The sequence below is a fragment of the Ochotona princeps genome, chromosome 22 (assembly GCF_030435755.1).
Source record: "Ochotona princeps isolate mOchPri1 chromosome 22, mOchPri1.hap1, whole genome shotgun sequence".
In the NCBI taxonomy this organism is placed as follows: Eukaryota; Metazoa; Chordata; class Mammalia; order Lagomorpha; family Ochotonidae; genus Ochotona; species Ochotona princeps.
Genome location: NC_080853.1, coordinates 23494205 through 23516997, shown reverse-complemented (window position 1 = coordinate 23516997; position 22793 = coordinate 23494205). Strand labels below are relative to the sequence as shown.

Sequence of the window (22793 nt, the reverse complement as noted above, 5' to 3'; positions counted from 1 at the left end):
CAGGATTAGAACCGGCGCCCATATGGGATCCCGGTGCGTCCAAGGTGAGGACCTCAGCCGCTAGGCCACGCCGCCTGGCCCAAGGGATAATATCTTACAAGGATGGGGCTTTGCTCTCTAAATTTGTACCCTAAATTAATAACTAATAATGGTCCTGTATCCCCAGTAGCTCAAATGAATAGCCCTAAGAAACTAGGAATGGGAGCAGGTGCCATGACATAGCTGGCTAAACCTCTGCCTGCAGCACTGGCATCCCATGTAGCCAATGGTTTGAGTTCCAGCTGTTCCACATCCTATCCATCTCCCTGCTCACCTGGAAAAGCAGCCAAAGACGGCCCAAGTCCTTGGGCCTGCACTCATGTGGGAGAACCAGAAGAAGCTCCTGGTTCCTGTTTTGGATCAGCTCAACCCCAGTCATTGCAGTCATCTGAGGAGTGAACCAGGAGATGGAAGATCTCTGTGCTTCTCTGTCTCTCTGTCTCTCTCTCTCTCTTTTCTCTTCCTCTTTCCGTAACATTGCCTTTCAAATAAAATAAATCTTTACAAAATTAAAAAAAATCTAGGGGTGAACACAGACATAGCCCCATATGCTATTACGTCCCATGAGTTTTTTGGGAGATCTGTGCTTCCCATCTATGCACACCTGAGGGTTTCTGGCATTCCCCTGCCAGGTGTTAATGGTGAACGGTTAAGTGCAGAGGTCGTAGTTAGTCTCCTGAAGGACAGCAGTTCAGGTCACTTTCAGAAGGAAGCCACGTGGACCGGGAGAGGTGCTGGGAGGACCATGTGGAAGGGATAGCAGGGGAGCACAGAGGTTAAGTACTGGGTTGTGCTCCAAGGCAGTTGTGCTGCTAGGAGCTACACTCTCCCCTGCTGACCTTCTTGGAAGTTTCCCAAGGATCAGAAAATCATGATCACTTCTGTGTCATTTTTAACAAAATAATTCATTTATTTAAAAGGCAGAGCTTAAATGCAGAGAGAGAGAGAGAAAGAGAGAAACTTCCATCTGTTGGATGTAAAGATTAGAGCTGTGCCAATCCAAAGCCAGCAGCCAAGAACTTCCTCTGGTCACCTCACATGGGTGTAGAAGCCCATATCCCGCCACCTTCCCAGGTGCATTAGTAGGGGTTGGATCGGAGTGGAGCTACCTACCTGGCCTGGAACCAGCGCCCATGTGGGATGCTGGCTTGGCAGAAAGCAGCTTTACTTGCTATACCACAACCACAGTCCCATCACTTTTATTTCAAAAGGACTCTTCTCACAAAGAGGAGATTGAAGCGGTGGGGGTTGGGAAGGTGGGAGAACCAGGAGACAAACTAAGAGACTGTAGTAGCAATTGAAGGAAGACGAGAGCTGTTCAAACCAGGATGGGTAGCTGCAGAAGTGATGAACGGAGAGTCTGGATGCATTTTAGAGGAAGAGCCAATGTGATTTCTTGCTATATTTAGAGTGTGATTAAGACAAAAGAAAAAATAACTCCTCTTTTGTAGACCTGGCAGGGTGGCATGGGGAATGAAGGACACCAGGGAAGGAAAACACCCAAAGGTCAGGCCTTGTTAAATCTCAACTCTGATCTTTCTTTATTGGCCATGCAAGGGGAGTGTGGGTTTATAGAAAAGAACAGCATGACAAACATCGGAAAATCGAAAGCTCTGATCCTGGTTTCACCGTTGAATTGCTGTTGATCTCAGAAAAATCACATAATCTCTTGTACTCCTTCTGTTACATGTTGATAAAATAGATCTTCATGTCATAGGCTTGTGCTGAGTACAAATGATAAAATAAAAGTAAACAAATGTGTGCCTTTCCAATACAAATCAATACATCCTTAAAAAATAAATATGGAATGTATATAATTTGATACATTACATACCTATTGATATAACAATTGAATAAATAAATAATAGAGACCAACACTGTGGTGTAGTGAATAAAACCACTGTCTAGCACCGGCATCCCACAGGGGCACCAGTTCAAATCACGACTGCTCCACTGCAAATCAAGCTCCCTGCTTGTGTGCCTGAGAAAGCTGTGGAAGTTGGCCATATTACGTGGGCCTGTGCCAGGATAGAATTCTTGGCCCCTGGCTTTGACCTGAACCAGCAACGGCCATTGCAGTCCTCTGGGGAGTGAACCAAGAAACAGAAGCTCTCTCTTTTCTTTCCCTCTGCCTTTCACTCTCCTTAACTTGCTTTTCTTTTTTTTTTTTTTTTTTAAGATTTATTTTATTTTTATTACAAAGTCAGATATACTGAAGGAGGAGAGACAGAGAGGAAGTGGAGCTGCCGGGATTAGAACCAGCAGCCATATGGGATCAAGGCGAGGACCTTAGCCGCTAGGCCACGCCGCCAAGCCCCCTTAACTTGCTTTTCAAAATAAACCTTGCCATAAATAGTTTTAAAAATATTTTCAAGTGTACAAAGGGTCCTCTGAACAAGGGCATGGTCACCATGTGAACATTGAATTCTCAGGATCTGTGAGCTCAACCACAGGGGGAGAGTCTGTGCATGTAATTGTGACCCCACTTTCTCACCCATGATGTTACGCCAAACCCTATGAGCGGAGGAATGCCAGGACAGAGTGACAGAACCGCTGAATTGTAGGGGTGCTTCGTCTCTGTGGGACGTGTGTGTGTGTGTGTGTGTGTGGTGTTTAAGAGGTAACCTGTGTCTCATTGAGCTTCACATCTTTCATTCAAAGGCTTGCTCAATATTCATCCATCTACCCAGTGCCCACAAGGATGCCATTAGAAATGCATCACTTATCTATATTTTTGAAATGTTGAAATAATTCAGTGTTGATCCTCGGCGAGATAGGTTTGCCACCTTTAAACTGAAGTGACAATAACACCCAAGCTGTCCTCAGCTTCTCTCAAGTTGTGCTGATGTCTTTGATGTGCCTCACAAGCCCAAGGCTGCCTGGGAGAATCTTCGTATCACCATTAAATTGCAAAAGGCCTGAAACATCCAACTCTCCCTTCTGGTAGGGAAAGGGAAGCAAGGATCGTACAGGCTGATGCTTATGCATGAGTCTCCCCTGGCCGGTGCTGGCAACAGCCCTGGCTTCCTTCCCTTCCTCTTCACCGGCCTCGCCACGCTCGCCTTGAAGATGTTTCACCTGCGCAGGAAATAATAAAAATGACTTGTAAGGCCTCTTCAGCCCACAAAAGCACATGTTTGACTAACAACACATTCTTGTGCTCTCTCGCTTTTTTTTTTTTTCTTTTTTGCACACAGCAAAGAAGGTCCCTTTGGTCTCTGCTGCTGGGGGCCACCGGGAGCACCCGACAATTTGCCACTTAAGACCTGGGTTTGGCAACAATGTGGTGATGTTGAGAAAGAACTGGAAACTGATCAAAGTCCTTTATCTAAAGATAGAAGCAAGGGAGTTTCAAGCTAGGGATCCCACAGGCAAACCCAGCTTCTGCCTAAATGGCAAGGATATTGGTGCCATTTCCATGTCCATATGGGAGGGAGACTTGTTAGGAATGAAAGCCAGCAGCTCCCACGCACCTCGGGTGTGTTCAGGGAGCCTCCTGCTTGTCCTTGCATTGTCCCAACAGGGAGTGCTGCCTGCACCAGCGCTGACATCCCGCGTGACAAGTGGCCAACAATTTGACCATTTTCCTCACCCTCTTTCCGCATGATATTTATGGAGTGTGCAGTGCATTTGGTTGGCTTTCCCACCCAGCTATCTTCCTGGGCGTGGATTAAATGCAGATCTGGGTGTTGAAAGACATTTACATAAGTGCTGTTTGGGACCAGGGGGAAGGCCAGTTCTTCTATTATCGCCAGAACATTTAAATCTTAATGACTGGCATTGTTGTCTCCTAGACGGTGTTTTTCCTGCTGAGAAACTGCATTAGATTCAAGAAACGGAGCTCATTTCCATTCTCTCAGCAGTCTCTCCTGAAATGACATGCAGTGCTTGAAACTGTTTATTTCCAAATTCAGGCCTCCCTCGCATCAGTCATCAGCTTCAATTACCAGTTTTCCGGAGCTGAGCCATCAGGCAGTCTGACACCGGGGTCCGGCCTAATTCCCACCTTCTCCAGAGTCAAGAGCATAATGTGCGGATGAAAAGGTGCAAAATAGCCTGGACTTCATTAGCATGCAGGGCCTGGCTGTTCATTTGCTGGCTGCGAATGGAAGTTCTGACACTCGGAGCTGGCTGGGAAATGAGAAAAGTCCTCTTCAGGGGAGATGAGGTCCTCGGCGGTGAGGGAAGGTCATCAAAAAGACAGCCGCTGCCCTTGCTCCCTGCTCTCCAGGACTGCTTATTGATTCCAGGAACACCTCATTACACGCCGGATCAACATATTATTGCCATGTTCGGGGGACTGAATTGTTTACAAGTGTCTTTATCGCCGGCAAAGGCCTGCCCGGAGATGCGTGACTATACTCATTTGACTGTGACCGGCCAATTACGTGTTATCCGATATGTGGCTGGGTATCTTGATCTTTGCCCCGGTCTTCTCCTGGCATCAACACAGTCCCATTTACTACTTTTTTCTAACCACTCTTTGGGAAAGTAGCCATTAGCCTGTCAGTGTGTGCATGTGTGTGCGCGTGCGTGCGCGTGCGTGTGCGCGCGCGCGCGCACTTGCACCCACGCTACCTCTGCTACAGGAAATCCAGGCATCGCTTGGATTACTTACTGTGCATGAGGTTCATAATCATTTGGGGGAAAGAAATTCTCTCTCTCTTTCTCTCAAACACACAGGTTGTTGTGCGGTTTTGGTTTTTTATGCTATCCTGGATGGGCCTCCCAATTTGCCATCAGTATGCACTGAGGAAAGCATAAAGCCGCTTGTTCCGCATTCCCTCTGCTTACATAGAAGGCTCTACGAGAGCGCCGTCATATTTTATTTGGGCATAACCACCGCAACCCACTGCACCAGACCATTTTAATCTTTCATTACAGACACTTCTATGGCTCCATAAAAGAAAGAGTAGGACAGCAACTCGATTAAAAGCTCGGGAAAGCCATGGTGCAAGCCTCTCCCCGCCACCACCCCTGAAAAGGGGAGAGAAAGCCATAGTTTCAAACGGAGCGCATTCCGCAAGGCCAGCTGGATTCCCATTTCCTTCCCACGGCGACAACTGACATCACTTTAATGATGCCGAGAACTGACAGTTTCCGCTTCTTTTTATGAATATTGCTTAGAGAACGCTTAATGACTCTGCCAAACATTTGTGCCATCTTAACCCAACACTAAAAAGAGGGACCATTTCATTTACATTTCTGACTGCCATCAAAAACAGCTCTTTAATGAGCTTTCCAGTGTCAGGAGCTAGCAAGGCGAATGCCAAGAACCTTGCCTTGACTTCACGTGGAAGCAAATGTCTTTGGCAATGGGCACATCCCACAAGTGAAAGAAAAAAACCGAGCTGCCTTCAGGAGAGTGACAATTAGAAGTACAACTCATTTCCAGCCAGTTCCCAGATCTCTTAGCCTTATCGCTCCTTCAATTAATTTTCTCCAGGCATTTTTGATCTCTTCCCAGTGTTTGGAGAGGAACAATGCAAAGGCCATCAAGTTCGTTTTGTTCTCTCTGAAACCTCTCAGTTCCTGGCTTTCGACAAATGACGAACCGAAAAGCCGAAATAGAGACCTCCTCAAGTGCTTCAGCTGAACGAGAGAGCCAGTGGAGAGATATTTGTTGCACTGAGTGCTGAAGGACACTGCAAATCCTGTAGTGCCATCAACCAACAAATAGAAGAGTGGGAGAGAGGAAGATGATTGGGAAGACGGCTCTTGATCTACTTTCGGAGACACAATTGCACAGGCAGAAGTTTAGCCAAGGGATAAAGAGGCACTGTTTACCAAGGTTTCCATGCGAGAAACAAATCTCAGTGTGCTTCGGACTCAGAGGAAGAGAAAAAGGATGACTCTCAATAACCAGAGGTCATTCAAAAGGAAAGAGGCCCTCCCCCCACCAGCACCAACATACACACACACACACACACACACACACAGCTACAAGAGGTTGTGATGACGTACGTGGCAATACTAGGCCACGGGCAATTGGGGGTTGAATGGTGCAGGCTGAGGGGAAAGCCGAATCCAGGGCTGCTGCCCACTTTTGTAACCAAGTCATCTGTTATTTCAACGGTAAAAGAGAATCCCTCTCTGTCCAGGCTTTAATGCCTCTTCTTCTTAACGAGTCCCCGACATGAAGAGTGAAGGATTTTCTTTGTGGGTAGGATGGTCAGTAAGCCCTGAGCCTTTGACTGTCTTCCCTCTCCTTAAGGAGCCACGGGAACATGGACCTAGTTTCTGACCGCGAATAGAAAATGCATTCACACAGCCTGCAAGCATGGTGAGTGGGTAAAATGCTCCAATAGTAACCAATAACAACCACAAAGAACCTTGCTAAAAGTCATTTATTCAATGTAATCTTGTGGCATGGATTTTTAAAAAGGATTTATTTGTTTTTTATGTGAAAGGCAGAATACAGAGAGATCTTCCATCCGCTGGCTCACTCCCCAAATGGCTACAATGGCTAGAGCTGGGCCAGTTGAAGCCAGAAGCCAGGAGCTTCTTCTGTGTCCTCCATGTGGGTGCAGGGGCCCAAGCACTTGGGTCACCCTCCGCTACTTTCCCAGGCACATTACAGGGAGCTGAATTGGAAGTGGAGCAGCTGAGACGTGAACCTGTGCCCGTGTCAGGTGCCAGCGCCACAGGCAAAGGCTTAATGTGCTACACCATGATGCTGGCCCTGCCATGAAATTTTCTAGAAACTCTACATATTTATACAATCCTGTGACTTTGTTGCTGCTCCTCCCACTTCGCAAAAGAAGGAAAATCTTTTAAAAACTTTCCATCTCATAGACTTTCCCAATGCGCTTCAGCTATGCAGCTAGTGACAGAAGCTGAACTTAAACACAAGCGTGATCCATGGCAGGACCCAAGTCCCATTCTGTCTTTCAGAAAGTATGGTGTCTATTAAAAATCTCCAAGAAGTCAATGAAGTGCATTTTCAGTACATCAGCCAATTACCAAGAAATGCCAGCTACGTTGGTGAAACTCTGTGTTGGTGAGATTCTTTGATGTGTTAGACATCCTTAGCCAAGAGCTGGGCTCAGCAAGCCTTTTCCAAATGACAGAATACAGAAAGGCTTGATCAAAAGGGCAGCTCCAGGACATTTAATTAAAAAACAGTAGGGGGCCCAGCATGGTGGCTCACTGGCTGAATACTTGCCTTACACATGTCAGGATCCCATATGGCACCTATTCATGTCCTAGCTGCTCCACTTCCCTTCCAGCTCCCTGTCTGTGGCCTGGGAAAGCAGTGGAGGATGGTCCAAAGCCTGGGACGCTGCATCCACATGGGAGACCAGGAAGAAGCTCCTGGCTCAGCTCAGCTCCGGCTGTTACAGTCATTTGGAGAGAGAGCCAGTGGATGGAAGATCTTTCTCTATCTCCTTTTCCCTTTAAATCTGCCTTTCCAATAAAAATAAATAAATCTTTTTAAAAAAAAATAAATTTAAAAAATTAAAAAAATAGGGTGGGGTTGTGGAAACAGTGTGCTCAGGGAGCTGTGCAAGTACCCCATTATTCAACAGGAACAATTCAGAAAGTCTTGCAATCATTGCCTAGGCCACCCAGTGATGGAGAAGCCAGTCACAATACAGAGGATTGCATTCCACTGACTCATGGGATACCCATCTATGGACTGCAGACCCATACTAACCTGTTCATAGGTTCTGGAATGTTCCCTTGGCTCATGTTCTCATTCATCTCTGCTGTCTATGGGAATTTTAGCCACCTAATAATGCCCAGGTTAATACAGCATAAGGAATGTCTCCTGAGACCACTGGCTTGGCTCAAAGCAAGAGAGACCATACCTCTTCATCGACTCTCCTTACTTCAGCATCAGTGGCCTCTAATCTTCCAGAAACTTCATGTTGCCTCAGTTTCCTCTGTGAGAGAAAGAGAAATCCTACTTTAATTGATTAGCTTACATACTAAGATATCAGGTTTCAAATTTATACCCTCTTCTTCCCAATCCACTCTAACAGGTAGCACTTGCATTGTTGTTTTTATTTTTAGATTTAGTTATTTTTATTGATAAGGCAGATCAGGTTTACAGAGAGAAGGAGAAACAAAAAGAAAGATCTTCCATCTGCTGGTTCATTCCCCAAATGGCTGCAACAGCTGGAGCTGAGCCAATCCGAAGCCAGGAACCAGGAGCTTCTTCTGAATCTCCCATGTGGGTGTAGGGTCCCAAGGCATTGGGTCATCCTCTACTGCTTTTCCAGGCCTTAAGCAGGGAGCTGGATGGGAAGTGGTATAGCTGGGATATGAACAGGCTCTAGTTGGGATCCTGGCATTTGCAAGATAAGAATTTAGCTATTGAGCCATTGCACAAAGGCCCAGCACTTGCATTTTAAAGACGGTATTGCTTGAAACAGGGCTAGGACATTATACAGGGTGAGAGGTATTCGGGAGGGAGAAGCCTGCCAAGTGTCCTCTAGGCGACTCCTAGGCATACACACAGCCACCAGGGCATTTAGATACATGCTACATCTTGGCCATAAGGGGGCTGGTAGAATTTCAGGATGACGTGATTCTCAGAACAAGCAGTTGAGAGAGAACTCCAGACAGATCTAGAAATGTGCTTTCGTGATCTGGACCTTAGTCCAAGGGCACATGTGTGCTGGTCACTCTCTCCTCTTAGCCTCAAAGAGGCAGCAGTAAGCCACCAAAGCGGTGTCACAAGACATTGATTGATTAAGGACACCATAGCATATAAAGTGTGTATGGTAAGTGATGCCCCGGGGGTTGGGAGAGGATCCTAGGTGGTCCCCTTGGGCAAGCATGATGGCAAAGGCTTCCTATATTAAGGATAACAGAAGGGTGTCTTGGAGAGTTAAATAGAAAGAAAAGTGAGTAGACATAACAGACAGGATCTGAGCCTTGCTCAGGCCTCCCTTCCTGTGTTAACTCTTTTCATTGAGACGAGAAACTCATTTCCCCCTTCCTTGGGTCTGATTGAATTTCTCTTTTAAATTAACTTTTTTAAATATTCATTTATTTTTATTGGAAAGGCAGATTTATAGAGAAAAGGAGATAGAGAAAGATCTTAACATCTGTTGGTTTACTTCCCATGTGACTGCAATGGCCAGAGCTGAGCCGATCTGAAACCAGGAGCCTGGAGCTTCTTCCTGGTCTCCCATGTGGGTGCAGGGTCCCAGGCTAGGGGCCATCCTCTACTGCTCTTCCAAGTCATAAGCAGGGAGCTGGATGGGACGTGGAAGAACCAGGACACGAACAGGCATCATGTGGGATCCTGGTGCTTGCAAGGTGAGGATTTAGCCACTGAGCCATTGTGTTGGGCCTTGATTGAATGTTATAACTTGCTTTGGCCATCAGCCTGAGATGGAGGTGGTATCCCAGAACTTCTGACTGCAATAGTCTTATAAAAGGACTAACAGGTTCCCTGCCATATTCTGAACAAGTATAAGCAAGGCTACCAAAACTGACTTTGGAGCATGTGAAGACAGGCCCTGGGAGATCAGAGGCCTGGTGGAACCTGCCCAGCTGGCCTCCCATGAAGAGCACCCACAAAGTGTCTCCTGCATTTTTGATCCATGAAATTATGCGGTGAAAAAAATAAACCATTATTTGAGGCCACCAAGTTTTGGGTACTTAGATAAACAGCCATAGACAAGTGATCCAATAAGGAGAGTAGGGTGTACAAGAATGTTGAATTGCTGTTGACAGGAACAAAATGATACTGGATGCAGATGTTACTTAGACAGCCCTGAATTGAGTAAACCAATCTGGCTATATCAGGCATTTCATATTGGCAGCTTTAAGAATGTAGATAAATAAATTGGGCACAAAGAAGTAAAATGCAGGAAGATCTTCAAGTCTATCGTTCAGGGCAGGTACTGTCAGTGTCCTTTCTGTAGGTTCTTCTGCTTCAAGGTGCACCAGCTCAGTACTCAGCCATCAGCATCCTTCTCGCTGCCTGGCAGGTGCTTGGCCACTGCTGCTCCCTCTACCTGGGCACATACTAGAAGAGCTATGACACTCACAGGATAACCAACAGTTGAAGACTGGTTGGAGTTTGTACACAAATGTCCCAGCTTGGATGGACTCACTTATCAAGCAAATGTTCTACACTGTTTCCCCAAGTTCCTTCAGTAGAATTAAATTGCTTTTGGCCACCATGGTCTTTTGCTGTATGATGCAGGATGCTGGCTCTTGTCCCTTCTCCATCTCTCAAACTCGTTCTTTTTTTTTTTTTTTTTTTTTTTTTTTTCTTGAAAGGCAGAATTACTGGAAGAAAGAAAGAGATCTTCCATCCACTGATTCACCTCCTAAATGGCTGAAATGAATGGAGCTGAACTGAGCTGAAGCCAGGAACCTCCTCTGGGTCTCCCACTCGGGTATAGGGTCCTAAACACTTGGGCCGTCCTCCACTGCTTTCCCAGGCCACAAACAAGGAGCTGGATGGGAAGCAGAGCAGCCAGGACATGAACTGACACCCATATGGAATGCTGGCAGTAACAGGTGGAGAATTAGCCTGTTAAACCACCACGCTGGCTGTTTTCAACTTCATTCTACTCGGGTTTCCTGAGATCACCATCCAATAAGCTGCTTGCTTGGGGGGCTTTCTAAATATCATCTGCATCTGCATTTTACATTTGAGAAAAACTCATCTAGGAAATGGGTTACCTTGAGTGAGTACTGAAACAAAGTGAACTTAAATATAGAACTTTCCAAATGAAACAGAAATTTGCTGTTCTCCATAAACTTCTAGAATGGGAAGGCAGACTCCTCCAGGAAGGACTAGTGGAAGCCAGGGCTACCTGGGAAGCTTTGCCAGCCTCTTTCTATGATTTCCAGTAGCATTATTCCCAACCTGCAAGAAGGGATGGAAAAGTACAAGTGTAAGTCAGCAGTGACTCACTTCACTTCTGCTGTGTGCCACCAGTGGGACACATGTAGTTGCATGGGAACCTGGGAAATGTAGTTCAGCTGGACAGGCGCTCATCCAACAGAGAATATATTGGCAAGAAGCAACCAATAGGAGTCTCTGACATATGAAGGCTGCATGATTGCTCAAGTGAACAACTTTTTGCCCTTTGGGTTTCTCCTTCCAACCACATTTCCATGCTAACCAGGCTGTGACAGATGGCAAACATCATGTTGAAGATCTGATACTCAGCAGGGCCTTCTCCCCTTATCCCACAGGCAGCAAAATAGAATAATCCCTTCCAGCCCCTCCCTTGTTCTACTGCCCCAGGCTCTTGGGCTGGACTTTCTGGCCAAAGCAGAGAGTACAGGGGCCCCTAAGATCCTATTGCCCAGCACTCTCCCTTTTAAGCAGACTTAGCTGCACTACTAGTAGTCCGTGTTGCTCCATGGAGTAGGCTAGACCCTAGAACCTCTTCCCCCAAAACTTTACTGCTATACATAAGAATAGTCTCTTTAAAATGTCACAAATCAGAATGGATGTTGGACACAAAAGTGGAGTTGACCCTTAGGAAGCATGCCTCCTGTATCAGAATGCCTGGTTCTAGTCTCCACAACTCCACTTCTGAGCCAGTGTCTTGCTACTATGCATCACAGCAGGCAATAGTCCCTGCTACCCAACTGAGCTCTAGTCTCCTGGCTTCACCCTGGCCCAGCCCTAGCTGTGTGGGCATTTAGGGAGTGGACCAGCAGGTGGAGGATCTCTGTTGCTAAACCTATCAAGTAACATCTTGAGAAAAAAAAAAAAAAAAGACCCTATAAATCTACAATGATGTGAAGGTTTCCTCTAAAGTTCTGAAGTTGATGAAGTTGATCTGAGGTTTTGAGAAGCTGATTGGAATTCTGGCCAGGGAGGGAGAGGAAACCCCAGCAAATGAGGTGATGTCCTTGTTAATCAGAGACAGTTTACAATCATCTCTGGAGATCCTAGACTTCCTTGTATACTCACAGCTACCCGAAGACTGACAACTATTGACTTCTGAAGTCAGCATTGTGGATGGAGATGCTGGATGGTTGAAGCCACGTAGGACAGCTCATTTGGATATTAAAGAAGAGGAAAATGAGAGTAGACAGGTTTATCTAAACAGATCCTATTTATAACTTTCAAACTATATTTTTCAAGTTCAGTCTTTTCACTACATTTGGATTTAAGCTGCGTGTTTAGAAATTGTCTCCTCTACCAAAAGGGTAATGGGAGTGATGAATTGAAAGAATTTGTTTAATGGCTCTGTTCTTATTTCTGAAATTTAAAAAAAAAAGTCTTTATCTTCATTGGAGATTCCACCACATTTAAAAATAATTATTCTTTCCTTTAGCTATTCTTTAATTTTTCCCGACAGAAGGTATAAATTGATACCAAATAGATGAACCTCACCAAGGTTTGCGTTATTGAACACCACTCAATATTGTAATTACAATATTTTAAAATATTCATGTATTTGAAAGGCAGCGTGACAGAGAGAGAAGAAATGCAAGAGAGAGAGATCTTCCATGTGCTGGTTCACTCCCTAAATGCCCGTAACAATCGGGACAGCACCAAGCAGAAGTCAGAAGCCAGGAATTCCATCTGGATCTCCCACACGAGTAGGGTCTCAAAGACTTGAGCTGGGCTGTTATCTGCTACCTTCCAGGCCCATTACCAGGAAGCTGGATCAGAAGCGGGGCAACGGAGGCATGTGTCAGCACTTCCCTGTGGGATGTGGCTATTGCAAGCTGCAGCTTAACCCACAGTGCTGCATTACACCTGCACCCTGCAGTGGCAATAGATTGAGTGCAACTAAACTGGGATAGCAGTTACCTCTGATTTGAACTCTATGTAGTGAAGGTGTTCTCTGGATTTCTCCACCCAGCCCCCCGCACACTAACAATTTCCAGGGACGCTTGAAAAACCTCCTTCCAGTCTCAGATCTCAGTCACAGTGAGCATTCTGTGTTGAAAAATATGTGTCTAATCACCCCAAAGCCAAGCATTTATCAGGATAATCCTTCCCAACTCATCAACTTTAATGGCATCCAGACGGCTTTTCTGGAGAGGGCTCATTAGGAAAGGAAAATTCTCAAATTTTCCCTGTTCTGTAGCTTTACTTACACAGTCAAAAAATATAATCAGAGTCCCCTGCCTTCTTGTTTAATGGCCATTTTCTGCCCATCTACAGCCTTGAAAAATAGTGAAAGAAATATAAAGAAGATAAATATGAAGCATAAACGAACCAGCGCCAAAGGCAAGAGGTTGTGTGCATTAAAATGAGTAACACCGGCTCTGCAGATTAAGAAACTGAATATGTTGGTGTTTACAATTAGAATGGTTCCCAAAAGAATTGATAATGTTCCATTTAAGCAAAGAAATGTTTTCAAATCACTCCGCTGACTAGAGAAGTCTGAATCAAAGTCAGAAATTAATAAAAGAATGCAGACACAGACCCCCCAGTCATAAATAACTGAGATGATATGTATGCATATAAAAAAACCTGCAAGCCCAGGCAGCATCTATAGTCCTGTGGGGGGTGGGTAGGAAAAATGAAATGAAACGCAAGTAGAAAACGTTAAAAATAGAAGTGAATGTGCTTGGGAGAAACATGACTGTCCTATTCTTATGACACAATGACTTGTTTTCTGGAAAAGTATTTCAATTGAGCCCTGGCAAGCATTGTATTCATTGTAAAGCTGTGTATTTAGACATATAGGTTCGCCCTTATTTCAAGCTTGGGGCTACCTAGGGCTCGTTACCGCACAAGGACAAAGCTGTGTCATATTATCGCTTCAGCACTCCTCAGAACTTCCCGGGAGTTTTCAGTGGCTTCAAGTACTTAGATTGTCAGCAGCATGAGAAACAGATAAAGGCTATTGAGCAGCCAGGTGTATGCATCCAACATGTAGCAATGTATAGGCTGGGAAACAAAGATCCCTGTAGAACCTTCTGGTACACTGAAGCCGCTGCAGACTAATTCTGGGTTATACAGACATCTTGTGAACAGAGCTGCGATGGTTCAGGTGGTGAGAACTGGAATAAATCAAGTGCCCTCCAAGATCAAAGGGCTTCCTTTCTAGACTTTGCAGTCAGAAACAATCTCTGGGGGGGGGGGAGAAAGATAAAGGAGCATTGTCACCCCACCCCACCAACAGTGAAGTCTGCGGGTAGATATGAGAATTGGACTAGGGTCAGTGTCTACATTTGGGGCATCATTCTAGAAAAGTGCCTCCTTCATGGGTGGGGATCAACCTAAGCCTCTGGTGGAACCTGTGATAGCACAGGTACCTCTCCATACTGTCTGTCCTAAGGCTCTCAGGAGTGAGGGAATGTGGGCAGCAGGAGGCTGGGGACAAGCCAACGAAAGATACACTCAGCCCATTTAGCTCCAGACGTGTGGGGAGAAGAGTGAAAAGCCAAGAGAGAGCAGAAAAGTCGGTCTCCCTCCAGCCCATTTACCCAGGGTCCCTGCCAAGAATTTTGCATGGAGTTCTCTGCGCAAAATCAACCACTCGGCTCAATCAGGATTTTGAAGAAAAAGAGACCCCGTCCCTCTGTCTGGTCTTCCTTGCTCACATCCTAGCCACCCAAGTGGTTTTGTTATTATTGTTGTTTTTGTGGAGGGTTATTACTTAATGACTTATCTTACCCGTTGTCGTCAGCTGATGTTTAAAAGATAAGACATTTGTCAGGCCAAGACGGGTCAGAACCCAATAGCCATTGGGCTGCCAGATAATTCAGAAACTATTTGGATGAGCTGTTTATCAAATTATTAACCGCACAGATGTTGTTTGGCTGAAGAGCAGCTGAATCCCCTCTCTGGCAGCCGCAGAGACAAAGGTCTCCAGGAATAATTGGAGATGTGCATGGAATATTAAATTAATTTACTGCTCTTAATTCTTATGCAAATTCTGACCTCTGATGGCGCCTATCAATTACCCCGCTCAGTGAAAGCGAAGGCGACAGTTTCCTTTTTTTCACTCAGTTTTTTTTTTAAGGACTCGAAAAAGGAAATATTTGCAATCGACAGGCGCAAGGAGCACCGCGTCACTGCAGTGATTTGATCGATTCTCCTGAGTGTTTTCGAGGATGTCCGCAGAGGATAAAACTCCAGGGCGCATCGGGAGAGCGGGGGAGAGGGATGGTGGTGAGAAGACAGGGGTGCGACTAGCACACCTGCGGACAACAGGGAAACGCAGCTACGAGCAGGGATCTAGCAAGGTGTCTAAAACACCGGCTGGCAGGCGGCCGCGGGCCTCGGCCATCGCACCCATGCCGTGGTGGCACCCTCGATCCCGCTCTAATCCCGGCCAACCACCCCACCGCCGGAAGCAGTCCGGCTAGGGCAAGGACTCCTCTGCTTGGCCCGGGGCTTCCCTCGATCCACAGCCCACGAGGTTTCCGTCTGCGTGCTGGCTCCGTGGACTGCATTTGCTAAGAGTTTGTACGAGTCTTTGAACAAACCCCAGCTCGATCCTTGGAGGAAAAGGCAAATCCAAGTCGGCTGCGCGCTCCAGTTCACCTCCACTTGAAATCCCGCGTGGACCGAAATAAGACGTCATTGTCTCCTGCGTGGAGAAGAGACGCTCACCTCTACCTCTCCTCCAGCCCCTCCCCGTCCCCGAGTCGAGCCAAGCTCCCGGGGCTTTGTCTGCGGGGGGGTGGGGGGCTGAAGCGCTGCCCGCGCGCTCGCGCCCAAGCGGTGGGCTCCAAAGCTGGGGGTCTCCGAGTCTTTCATCAGCTTTCTAATAAGAGACACCCCTCGGGCGCGTCCTGTCATCAGCCCAGGGCGCGACCTCGCCGGGACCTCGGCAGGCCAATGAGGTCGCCAGAGGCCCCCCGGCACAGCCGCGACGCACCGCCTGTCAGCTCCTCTTGGGTACCCTCCACAAAAGCCAGACAACAATATCAATTAATCATGCAGCGGGCAACAAGGAGATTTATCCCGCGACAAACAGCCCCTCCGAGAGGCGCTGAATGGGCGTGATTAGCATGTGAAAAGGCGAGCAAAACTCCGCAGTTCAACAGCTAAAGAGCAATTTGATAGGGCTGGGATGGGGAAATTACTTGATTAGCGTCCTTCGGAGGAGAGCACGGTTACAGCCCCACGGCCCGGACTCCGACCGGGAAACAAAACGCGCTGGTAAACACCGCTACGAGGAGCGAGCGGGGGCGAGGAGGGGAGCGCGGGGCCAATGCCGAGGCGGGATCGGGGCTGGAAGGGCAGGAAGAGCGAGCGGGCAAAGGGATTGACCCAGTAGCCACCGCCAAAGCCCGAGGCTGGAGCTCACGGGGGCCACGGCAGCGGGACGTCGGCGCCTTCACCCTCAGCTCCTAGGCGGGCATCGGGTGGGTACAAGGCTCTCCCACCCTGAATTGAAAGTCGAGCTTAATTGAACGCGCCGCCGCGGCTCCCACCAGCAGAGGGACTCGGAGAGGGGCGCGTGCCTAGAGAGAAGGCCCACCCACGCTGTCCCTCAGGTCCACAGAGCCCACTGCGGTGCCTCCGCCCAGGGAAGCAGCCCGCTGTCGCAGCAGCCTCGGCCAACTGCTGGGCCCAGGCCTCGCGAAGCGGTTGATGCTGCAGTTGCCTTCATAGATCAACAGTTCAGTTCGTACAGGCAGTGCAACCAGACAGCTTTCCTCCCAGCGCTTCCCCCTCCCCCAACAGAAACACCTGCTCCAGCCTGGGGCGGGGGGGGGGGGGGAACCTCCGCAGTTGGGCTTGGCGCCTAAACTAAAAGGGTCCCTGAACCAGGCCACCCCTGTGGAGAAAGTGGAGGGCTGGAAGGGAGCGCCCTACCTCCGTTCCGCGGGCAGAGTGCGGCGCCGGGTAAGGGCGCGACTTCCTTGGGGGTAGGGACCGGAAGGGGCCAAGCTTCGGATCGGAGCTCCTGCTAAGCTGGGCTGCGTTGGGCAACTCCAGGGTTGGTCTTGGATCTGGTTACGCGGGGTCAGACCTTGGCGGCCAGCAACCTCCCCAGGCCCCGGAGAACAGCGTCGAATGCCTGTGATTCAGGTTTTGGATTTGGGTACACACGGACGCATCTTTTATTGGCTGGGAAGAAGAGCGAGTGACTCGGCGAAAGACTAAAAAGAACGCAGCGCGCGGCTCCGAGTCCGCAGGACACGGCCTAGTGGTGCGTGAAGACACACTGAAGCCCTCCCATTCGCCAGCACCCCACATTAGGCGAGCACCCACACTGGCCTAGCCACCGAGGTTTCCTCCCTTGGCGCGCCGGCAGCCTTTCCTAAGCCAAGGCCACACTCCCCGGTCCTTGGTTTCTCCCAACGCTAAGGGGGTAGGGTCTCACTTGGTCCCTCAAGTCCCGGGCTGACGCGCACCAGGTCCCGGGACCCACCTTCAGGTTCCATCCGGCTCACGCCCCCGAGTAGGGGTCCACATGGGAGCCCCCAAAATTTGAGTTTCAATTTGCCCATGAGAGGGAGCGTCTAATGCGATCTTGCAGAATTGCTTCGATACAAACACAATAAAGATTTCTACAGACAGATGTGCCAATGACCCTGGCTGTCTGAAATACTCCCTGCCCCTTGGCACTAATGCACTAAGAGCCTAGGAGTGAACGCTTATTTTATTTTTAAAGCGGAGGGTAAAGATCGCCCCCCCATCAAGCTAAACACCCATCACTCAGTTGAACAAGGTCAATGAGCAAACCGCAGCTGGTGACCGACTTGCAAAAGCTTAATTCTTTTTAAAATGCCCCTCTGGCGGCGGGGTGTGCGGTCAACTCCACTGCGGAGACTCTGTTCGGGGTTCGGGGTTCGACGCCCTATGCCAGCGCTCAGTGCTGACAGGGGCACCGCGCCAGGCAGGCAGGCCAGGAGGGCGCAGCAGGAAGCAAAATCCGCGCGAGAGGCGGCGACCGTGGCGCGCTCTGCTCCCCGTACTCGAGACTCTGGGACCCCGGAGTGCACACCTCAGCTGCGGATCCCCACCCCCGCCCCAATCCACGGAGATCTCAAAATGCGCAACCTCCCGAGCGACGTAGCAGAACCCACGGAAATCTGTGTCGCGCAGCCGCCCTTCCTTCTCGGCTCGACACAAATGCACCTTGTAACTTGTAGCGCTGCCTCGGGGTGGCGAGGCCTGTGAGTTTTAATTGCCAAGGCCAACGGTCCAGTCAACTCAAAGTTGGCGGGCGGAGGGGACGGCGGCCGGGCCGTTCGCCTGGATGCTTTTGCCTACGGGGTGGCGGAGCCGTTTGGACCCACAGAGCCGGCTCACGGCTGGCTTTGTGATTATTTTCGCAAGTTCTGCCCGGTGCCCGTCATCTTTCCCTGAAAAGCGAAAGAGGCCGCTGCAATTTATTCCAATGGGCGGTTTTTAAGAAGCTGGCAATTTGAACCGGCTGGGTGTTATTTAGTGCAATATGAAATCAAATGATCCTATTTCTCAAATAACAGTGTCTGCGAGGAGAAGTGAATCCCCTGAAAGGGTAATTGTCTGCTCGTGGTGTATCCCATCACGCCGATCTTGCCCTGAATGGTGTTCGGCTGCGGGGTGGAGAGCTGGAGTGAGACCGACGCGCACCAACTTGCGCGCTCGCGAGGTGGATGCCGGCAGGCCGGCTCTAGTCCCCGCACGTCAAGCCGGCACAGCCACCCAAGGCGACGTGGGCTATTTTTTTTTTTTTTTTTTTTTTTTTGCTGGTTTCCGAAACCGTTAGGCTTGCGGGATCTTGTGGGTAAGAGGACACAGCCACCTCTTTCTCCTTGCGTAACTACGTTAGGTTTAGTCAGACGGCGGAAGGACGATCATCTTTCTGCTAAACAACCCCTGGAACCCCTCGTTCCTCCCCCAGCCCGAGCATTCCGGAGAACTCTCCCCTTCCCCGTCCTGATTCTGCAACTTAAAAGTAATTCCTGGGAAACAGGCTGGCGTCCACCAGTCACAACTGACTTCCCACTCCATCTTGAAGGAGGAAAAAGGTTAGTCCGGGGCTTTTAAATCGCCATCTTTGGCGCCCAGCTACTGTTTAGATTTTTTTTTTCCTCCAGTGGACCCAGACACTGGGGAGTCGTTTCGAAGGGCAAATTTAAGCGACGATGTTAATAGCAAGGACGAACGTGCGAGCTGAAAGCGCTCCGCGGCCTTGGGGCCCAGAGCCAGAGCGGGCGGGCAGGCACTATCCGGGCTGTCTTCTCTATTGCAGCCGCAATCCTTGAACCCCTGTTCATCCTTCCAGACGCCCCTTGAGGGGAGTGGCCTGTCTGAAACCCGTGAGTCAGGTTTGAGTGCAATAAAGCGAAGAGGTACGGCCAGGTTTTTAGTTGCTAAGGGCCGGGCACTGGATGAGGCTTTCCCACGCTTCCGCTCGCTCTGGCCTCCCTTTATGGATTTTCTCCTCCCTCCCCTCCAATTCCCTTACAGAAGGTTTTTGTAGATTTTAAGAAATTCTGAATTTACAGTCCCAATTTGCATCTTCTGCTAATTTGGGAAACATTTCAGGTTGCACCTCCTTCTAGAGTCAGGCTGTGGCTGGTTCCTGCAGCAGCTAGCAAGATTCGTTTTCTGTTCTCTTGCCCGGGTGTGTGGGGGGTGTTGGGGCGGTTTGCAATACTTGCATAGTCTGAGAGTTCGGTTTGAGGGAGGGAGATTCACACTTCCTCCCCCTTCTAGAGAAAGAAAGGGATCAACCACATAGAACCAAAAAGCCAGGCCTAGGAAGCGTCCAATCTTTCCTGGAACGGAGGTTTGGCTAAGGCAACTGCAGTCCAAGCCGCTGGGCGCGCGGGTACTGGGGCGTTCTTTGGACCCTGCTCTGCTGGAGGAAGGCAAGTTTGAGTTCTGGGGGAGGTGTCCCCCTCCAAGCTCTCTCTCCAGGCCCCGGGGCACCACCAGGTCGCTGGGCCTTTAGGAACGCCTGGAAAGTGGCGCTTTCTTTTTCACTCCATCCGCCTATAAGTGTAGTTTCCTCGGGTCTTTGGGGGACAGCCCCAACACCTAGAGGACCTGGGACGCCCTCTCCCAGGTTAAATGTTAAGCAATTGGGTGGCGATCACGCAGTAGGAGCCCCCGCTGAGCCCTGGGGCCCGCAGCAAGTGGCCTGGCAGAGCCCCTGCGCCCTGGGCCTTGCAACGAACGCACCCCCCCCCCACCCCACCAGCTCCCACCTGGCCCCTTACGATCCGGGACCCTGGGAGGGCAGTGGCCCCATCATGCCTGGTTCGCACTTCTCGGAGGGGAGGAGCAGATCATGCCGACCCCCGAAGGAGGGGGAGGGTCAGCTAAGAACCCCTGTTTGCACAGGGAACCTAGATTTAGATCAGTCTCTCTCTCTCTCTCTCTCTCTCTCTCTCTCTCTCTCTCACACACACACACACACACACACACACACACACACCGGCCTCTGTGCCCGTCTCTCCACCTCTTGTCCGGCTGTGAACGCCAGCCTTTCCTTCGACGGGCCCATCCCCGAGGTAACCCTGTCCAGCACCGGCCAGGCCACGGTGTCAGCGGACTGGAAGGGAAATGGCCCAGCGAGCTATCCCTGTCCTGTAGTCAGCAAGGGCGGGAAGGGCGCTCGGCTGGTGCGGAGTCCGTGGGCTCAACTCCAAGCTATCCAGGGCCCACGTTTCTCATCCCCTCGGAGGAACCCCGCATCCTTCCCAATCCACCGGCCACCCTCCCTGCCGCAGACCCCACTGACCTTGGGGATGAGCGGACCTGAGACTCACCAGTGACGCTGGGCCCGGGAGTGGAGGAAGAGCGCGGCTTGGCGCGCAGCCGGGACCCTGGCAGCTGCTCCGCGTCCACCCGGGGCGGCCCCGAGAGCGAGCGAGGGAGCTAGCGAGCCAGCACGGAGCTCCCCTCCTCCGCTCCCCCTCCCACGCCGGATAATTTAATCACAAGAGATATTAAATGATCAAGCCACTCATTAATCATCACGGGAGTTATTGGGACTGAGCACGTCGCCACGTGTTTTGACAGCCCGGAAGGGGTTCGCAAAGGTCGGGTGCGTCTGGGTTTGGGGACTGGGGGTGGGGAGGGCACAGAGATCTAACCTTCGTGGAGAAACGCTGTTAGCCCCTCTCTGTCTCGGTCGAAGAGACTGCAGGGGTTTGGGGGGATGGGGAGATGGTCTCTTGCCTGGGGAATTAAAAAATATTTGGAAAAACGCAGGTTGTGTTTGACCAGTTTGTCAAAAACCCAAATGCATCCCTCCCAGGTCCCTTTTCCTGAATATTTGGATTTTGATCACCGTGATTAAGACAGCCGGCCGTGTATAATCAGCAGCGGCTTGATTTGCAGTTTTTTTCAGGAGGACCCGAGTGCCCGGAAGCTGCCTTACCCACTGCGGTCGGCGGCGGGATGATTTGGACGCCCGGATGGAGCAGGTCACCAACGTTTCAGAGAATGCATTTCCCCTGACTCAGAGGGGCCTTCTTGCCTTGCCTGCAGTAAGAACGCAAAGAGAGGATGATAAATAAATTGTGAACATTAAATTCTTAAGGCTTTCATTTCTAAGATAATCCCTGCCTTTTACTCTGAAGTCGTTAGAAGCTGGTTTTTATTTCCTAGGGTTTCTGTTTCCCTTTCCCTGTTTCTTCCCAGTAGCTCCTTTTACATGAATAGACCAATGAAAATTAAGTTCTTATGGTTTGGTTGGATACAATAGAAGCCAAGTGCTCCTAAAAAGCTGTCTTAGTGGTACAAAGGATGGTATTTTGTTCTCAGCATGCAAACACCTGCAGGACAAGAAACAAAAGCGAAGGCAGCCAGCACCTTTGGAAAAGGTGGTGCAGCCAGGAATCTGCCCGCTAGCACATTGTCCTTGTAACATTAAACTTGGGAGGAAGTCCAACACCCCATCCAGTCTATGCCCATAGTAGTAGGAGTCAGAGGTCCAGGGCAAGGAATTTTGCTCAGCTGGCAAGCAAAGTTTTCCAAACAAATGTTTCAATCAAGGTGTTTTCCTTTTTAATATGTATATGCTTAATATATATATATATATATATATATATATACATATATATATATATATATATATATATATATATCAGAAACAAGTATCAACCTAAAACACGTCCAAAATCCTTAGTGGCTAAATCTCATTTGATATTTGTATCATCATTTGTGATTCATTTAGGAAGCAATCCTGACCCCATGGTTGCGTCTTATCACAGAATATCATTGATCATATTAAATGTATTCAAGACTGCTCATGAAATATTTTTTCTCCTGTTAATCTGTTGTGTATGTTTTTTTCCCTGTTCACTAACACACAAAGATACAGGTATCAAAACTCCACACACACACACACACACGATGGTGGGGTTCATAAATCCTGATGAAGACAGAGCAAGATGCAAAAACAATAATATGGGATGATTTTGTTTTCATCAGCCAGTGGAGAAAAGCTGTCTAGACTTCTGTTTCTGGGCATGCCCATGTAGGTTCTACAAAGACAGGGACGTTGGAAGTCGGGGACTGAGAGAGCCATCTGCCCCAGGAGCTCTTTCAGGTAAAGTGGACCATTAGCAATTGCCCGCTCAACAATCCTATCTGAAAACTTTATTTTAAAACTGGATACTTCAAACGTAATCTGAATTGTGCAGTCATTCTAGCTTAGTGGGCTTGGCTCTTCAGAGATGTAGAATAAGGATTAAGATTGCCTGAGAAAGAGGCATTCAAGAAAAAAAAAATACAAAGGATAAAGTGTTGTTGAATGGAATCACCAAAAGTGGGGCAAATGAATCCTTCATGACCTAGACATTTTGAAAAAAACTAAAAACCTCATGTGCTTGTTTTTTCCTGACTGTGTTGCTCTTACACACCTTGCCTCATTCCATTTGATCCTGGCTGGAATGCTAGA

At 48.8% G+C, this 22793-nt stretch overlaps 1 long non-coding RNA gene across 2 annotated transcripts; it reads right to left on the bottom strand.

Moving 5' to 3' along the window:
* Positions 1-2590: 2590 nt before the first annotated feature.
* On the bottom strand, positions 2591-20928 carry LOC131482999 (uncharacterized). Of its 2 annotated transcripts, XR_009247473.1 has the most exons (4): positions 20628-20928; positions 7851-7925; positions 7697-7771; positions 2591-3117 (listed from the first exon to the last, which is right to left on the bottom strand). It is a non-coding gene; the product is annotated as an uncharacterized LOC131482999 (long non-coding RNA). The 2 variants fall into 2 exon arrangements; XR_009247474.1 differs by lacking the exon at positions 7697-7771.
* Positions 20929-22793: the final 1865 nt, after the last annotated feature.